This window comes from Lissotriton helveticus, chromosome 4_1 (genome assembly GCF_964261635.1).
Source record: "Lissotriton helveticus chromosome 4_1, aLisHel1.1, whole genome shotgun sequence".
NCBI classification, from domain to species: domain Eukaryota; kingdom Metazoa; phylum Chordata; class Amphibia; order Caudata; family Salamandridae; genus Lissotriton; species Lissotriton helveticus.
In genome coordinates, this window is record NC_136063.1 from 175,830,780 (window position 1) to 175,836,592 (window position 5,813).

The 5,813-nt window shown below is 50.0% G+C and overlaps 1 pseudogene; it reads right to left on the bottom strand.

Annotated features, from left to right (window-relative positions):
• Positions 1–450: 450 nt before the first annotated feature.
• Positions 451–5,491, bottom strand: LOC144827969 (solute carrier family 25 member 44 pseudogene; annotated as a pseudogene).
• Positions 5,492–5,813: the final 322 nt, after the last annotated feature.

Consider the following 5,813-nt stretch of genomic DNA (forward strand, 5'->3'; position numbering starts at 1 on the left):
CAGTTTTACACACCTGAGTTTGGGGGATATACAAATAAAAAATACAAAACAAACATGGCACACAGCTTGGATGTTGAGTTAGCCGGGCTTCACTTGATTGTGCCTTCAAAACTTAAAGAGCAGGTAGAGCTGGAACGATCAGTAGTTTGCCAGTCATCCAGAAGCTGTGCAGTATAGATCCATACACCTCAGCAGCCAATACTTGCAGTCTTTCAACAAGTCCACCATGGAGCGGAGAGTGAGACAGTGACACTGTATGTCCCAGTCACCATCATGTGAAAGATTGTCTCTCATAAATCTGGTGTGCAGCAAGACCCTGAAGATGGCTCCATTTTTGGCAACAGTTAATCCCGACAGAACTAGTTCACCAGAATGTCCGAAGTCTGGAGCTTTTAGAGGTTTCTGACCGATCACACACCGAAGGGTAAAAGTATGATTTCTCAAAGACTGCTACCAGTGTCTAGAATCCACCAGCTCAGGACGAAGGCTGAGTTTCTTCAGGATCTCGTAGCCAACCACAATGACAATGGTGGAGGGAGTGGCAGAAATTATGCCAGCAGACAGGCCCCAAGGACCTTCCTCTGCCATCAGCTGTCGGAAAGTGTTTATGATGGAACTCTTACCTTCCACCTGCACCCCTGCCCGGATCACATCCATAGGGTTGGTGATAGTGGATGCTGTGGCTGCAGCTAATGGTCCAGAGACAGCCTGGAGCACTAGATGCGGACAGTCATTCGGAGCCAGCCGAGAGAGCTGTTCTGCATAGAAATGATAGAAGGGCCACCAGACGGCACTGTTTGGAATATATGTGAGCAAAGAGGCCACGTAGCCTCTGTCAAAACCCCTCAGTCCGTCTGCCTTGAAAATTTTCACAATGATGTCCTTAGTCTGTCCCAGAGTTACTGGATTTTTCCCATCACCAGTGTGCACTCGAAAGCTTCCCAAAGTCTCCCCTTTCCGCTGCATCATGAGGTGCTGAGAGATCACGCCAATGGGGATCGTGATGCTCTGTGCCACAAGGGAGGCAGAACAACCAGCCACTAATGATTTCACCACGTTGCTGTTAGTGTACTCCGATACATATTTGCGGGTGAGCTCATATGTTTTAACATAGCACTGAGCAGATATCAGGGTAAATGAGTTGACCAGGAAGCCCCGGTAGAAACCAGACTCCCCTTCTGTCTGCAGAATCTTTAGAAAGGCATCAAATGTACCATTGTAAAGGCTTTCCCCCTTCTGAATCTGCAGACGGGTCCGAATGAGTGTAAAGGGGTAAACGCTGACCCGAATCATCATAGTCATGCACACTCCAAAAACATAAAACACTGGCAATGTGCCTCGATGCCCCCCTCTGTACCAAACAACACCGGGCTCCACTCACCGGATGTCTGGGGGACGTCTCCTCCGGTCTGTCTCCTCTGGGGCGGCACCACTCTTCCCAGTGTGGGGCTGACGGAGGTCTCCTGCGCAGCCCGGTCCGTCACGCGCCAGGTAAGCTGCAGGCAGGGAGCGGGGCTCTTTTTACACAGCCCGCTGGTGTTGATCTCTGGCCTGGTCCGCTCCTGAGACGGAGCTGCGCAGCGCTGCCCGCGAGCTGGAGAACACCTTCCTCCCGCCTGGGGGAAGCGGAAATGTAGCCCGCGAGGCTCTTCTTTGTCCCAGCCGGCCCCGCCCACCGTCAGGCGCCGGCGCCGGCTACTCTCTCCCTCTCTTCTTGCGCTGCAAGGTGGGGTGGCACCCGTGTGGGCACGAGAATTGGCACAAGTGCGGCGTGGGCAGCCGCGATGAACGGAAAGCGCTCCCCACCGCTTTGTGGAAATTAAAAGCGCTCCCAAGCGCTAGTGAAGCCACCAGGAAAGCAAACAAGACGAAAATTGGCACAAGTGCGGCGTGGGCAGCCGCGATGAACGGAAAGCGCTCCCCAGCGCTTTATGGAAATTAAAAGCGCTTATTCAATAAACTACATCTAAAACGGCACTTACTTCTGTGGATTTTATTCTTGCTACAGTTCCCAAGGGCTAGTGAAGCCACCAGGAAAGCAACGCAAAATGGCGGCCGCAACTCTGAAACGTTTCGGATTCGGGGGCGTGTTTTGTTGTTCTGAGTGACGGGTGACGTCACAGGCGAAAGAAGGCAAAAAAACACGCCCCCGAATCCGAAATAGACAGAGCTTGTTTCGAGTGACGCCTCTCTCCTCCAATGGCTGGCCTCCGTTTAGGAAGCCAGCCAATGGAGGAGAGGCAGAGGAGAGAGGCGGGTTAAACTGCCCTACTGAAGATCATTAAATCTCCGACTTCCGGCTGGCAAGCCAGCCTTCGGTCCGAGACCTAAAAACGGCCCACATAGGGCACGGAGACAGAGACAGAGACAGAGAAATGAAAGCAGCTTCACTGCGCGGCCGTACAGCAATTATTTCACCCCCTGCCCTGCGAAGCAATCACACTGAGGGTGGCTGGGGAGGGGTGATTGTTTGCAAAAATCGGCCTCCCTGGGGCCAGGTGTTGCTCAGGCCTTTGAGCCATTTTCACCTCGGGCCCCCCAGGGGCCCACGCAGCACAAATACAGTGTTAGTTTTAACACCTTGCCCACAGCCCTTCACATTTAGGGCATATTGGGTCTCGCTGTGGGGGCCAGGTGATTTTTGGAACTTACACCATCTTCACCTCAGCCTCCCCCTGGCTACCGTGGATGACCCTGCAGCTGTGTTTTGTGCTCCCTTGCCAGGACATTGCCCTGAGGTCTAGAGGGCTGATTCATTTACTAATTGCAGGGGCCTTACTGCTGCTCATGTGCTCCTGAGCTGAAGGTCTGGGGAGGGCTGAGTAGGTTAGTAATAGCAGGGGCTTCCAGCCTATTAGGTGCTCCTTCGCTGAAGGGCTCGAATAATTTTGTGACAAAAAGGGGCCTTGCTGTTTTTTTAGTTGCTCAGCATGTAGGCCATTGTCACCTTGACCCTATGTCCTGTGCAAGAAGAGTATCCTCTCACTTTCATTCCTTGTCTGTGCCAAACATCTTAAGGATTTTGGGGGCCCTGGGCCAAACATATTTTTGGGCCCCTGTTCGGTACAGATTTGAATTTATAATCAAATTTCTGCTCTTTGATGCCCTCTTTCAGCTGGTCACTGGACAGAGCACTACCATACTTGTCCAAATTCTTAATGTATTTACATCTAATATTCAAGGACATTGACGTGTGTTTTCAATATTACAACACAGTAGCAGCTCACTAAAATTACTGAAAATAATCTCAGTGACATCCTCCCATTTCTCATATGTGATGGCCTGTTTGATCTCAAAGACATTTGTTTATGGATGTTGCATGAAACATTAACACATTTTTCTGCACAATCTCTGTGATAGGTTCTTACTCATCGCCCATATTAAAAATACATTTTAAAAAATGGTATTTAAAACAATCTGTTTAAGGAGCATGCATGGTCATTAGGGCAAGATTCTTTGCAGAACAGAGCTGGCTCTATCAGGGGCCTCTTTTAATGGCTTGGGCCCTGGGCCAGAGCTCACATTGCTCATGCATTAAAACGTCTCTGGTCTGTGCATAGGCATATGTGGCCTGACACCAGAGTTGCAGAGAGCGGGATTCAAGTTTGAGTCCCAGCATCTGCTCAACAACCTGTGATTCTGGGCAGATGACTTCATCGCCCAGGCCCTTAAATAAAAAATCGGATCATGTGTACTGTAATTGGTACTCATAAATAGAACTGTGTTTTTTGTATATGGACATCACCTGCTGGTTGTGAAATACATTTATGACTAGATTATACAGATACATTTTCCAGCATTCTTTACACCCCAGACTTCCTTTTCCTCGTTTGTGAATTCTTATTTTTGTTATTACATGTTCTATTCCCAGAGATTCCAGTCTTACCCTTTCTCCTTGACTTTGTGCTAGATTTCGGATTTATGTGATGATTAGAGTCTAGGACATAGCTGGTTGGGAAAGAGTATCTAACGGCATTGTGCAGAGCGTTCAGACTGCAAGTAAGTATTCAGTTATCAGAACTGCAGTGCTCCTAGTCTTTACCAATGTTACTTGCTCTGTAAGCTTTAAAAGGCTTAATTTACTAAATATTTCTCTACAAATTAGACGTCATAGAGTAACCAAATGGTGTTCCATGAAAGGGCACGCCCCTTGAATGTGGGCCACGCCCCTTAAGTGTGGGCCACGCCCCTTGAATGTGGGCCACTTTTTTCGTCAGTGCCCGGGCTAAATTGTGATCCCAATCCGACCCTGGCCAGCTTCCATTTTTACTTATCTTGTCAATCTCTTCTTTACAGGTTCTGCCGTGATGTTACAAGAAGGGATCAAGCTGTAAATCAGGATCGTCGTCCTCCAAACTGGCGCGCTCCTCAATGTCAGTTAAGTTTTCCGGACTCTTGCGGTTCCTCCCTCGATGAGTTCTGAAGGCAAAGCGCCTTCCAGAAAGATGGGTGTGGCTTTTATAGCGAACCACACCCAAAACGGCACTGACGCAGCTCTCGTCCTTAGAGTGCGTGCATACTGCAATCAGACTCGAGCGTGTTAAGCGCCGGCTCCGTTCCTTTATTTTAAACACACGGAGCTACGCACTTCCTTTAAACCAAACCAAGTGCATAAGTTATTCTATACTTGACAAGAAAAGTGCTGTAAAATAATTCCTAACAACACTTCCCTAGGCAATGAGCACCCAAAACATACGCCATGCTTTTCAGAATGTCTACAGTCAAAACGTATAAATAAGCATGACACAAACATACCACATTATTCCTACTAAAACCGTATTTGCTCTATGGCAGTGCTGGTGCACGGGATAGAGGTGGGCTTTCTTTATTAAATGACAGATGTTGCTAGAGGTGTAGCATCCCGTATTCTCAATGATTATGGAACCTCACCAGGCACGTGATCGTGCCACCCTGATTCTTACCGGATTGTCCATTGCTGCCCTGCTGGTTTATGCTGCCTTAGGTGGGGGTCTGCATGTGCTCTTGCGGCCGCTGCCGCCTTCGTCGCCATTACTGCGACCAAAAGGAGGGGACTACATATCCCAGAAGCCTCCAGTGGCGCAGGAAGAATGCGTCACTGTTTAGCGACCGAAGGCACTTAAATTCGTTGGAGGACCCACGCAGCGTGGTACGCGCTGAAAACTTGCTGCCCTGCTTCTTACCGGATTGTCCATTGCTGCCCTGCTGGTTTATGCTGCCTTAGGTGGGGGTCTGCAGTTGCTCTTGCGGCCGCTCCCGCCTTCGCCGCCATTACCATGACCAAAAGGAGGGGACTACATATCCCAGAAGCCTCCAGTGGCGCAGGAAGAACGCTTCACTGTTTAGCGACCGAAGGCGCTTAAATTCATTGGAGGACCCACGCAGCGGGGTACGCGCTGAAAACTTGCTGCCCTTCTTCTTACCGGATTGTCCATTGCTGCCCTGCTGGTTTATGCTGCCTTAGGTGGGGGTCTGCAGTTGCTCTTGTGGCCGCTGCCGCCTTCGCCGCCATTACCGTGACCAAAAGGAGGGGACTACATATCCCAGAAGCCTCCAGTGGTGCAGGAAGAACGCGTCACTGTTTAGCGACCGAAGGTGCTTAAATTTGCTGGAGGACCCACGCAGCGCGGTACCTGCTGAAAACTTGCTGCCCTGCTTCTTACCGGATTGTACATTGCTGCCCTGCTGGTTTATGCTGCCTTAGGTGGGGGTCTGCAGTTGCTCTTGCGCTGCTGCCGCCTTCGCCGCCATTTCCGCGACCAAAAGGAGGGGACTACATATCCCAGAAGCCTCCAGTGGCGCAGGAAGAATGTGTCACTGTTTAGCGCCAGGAG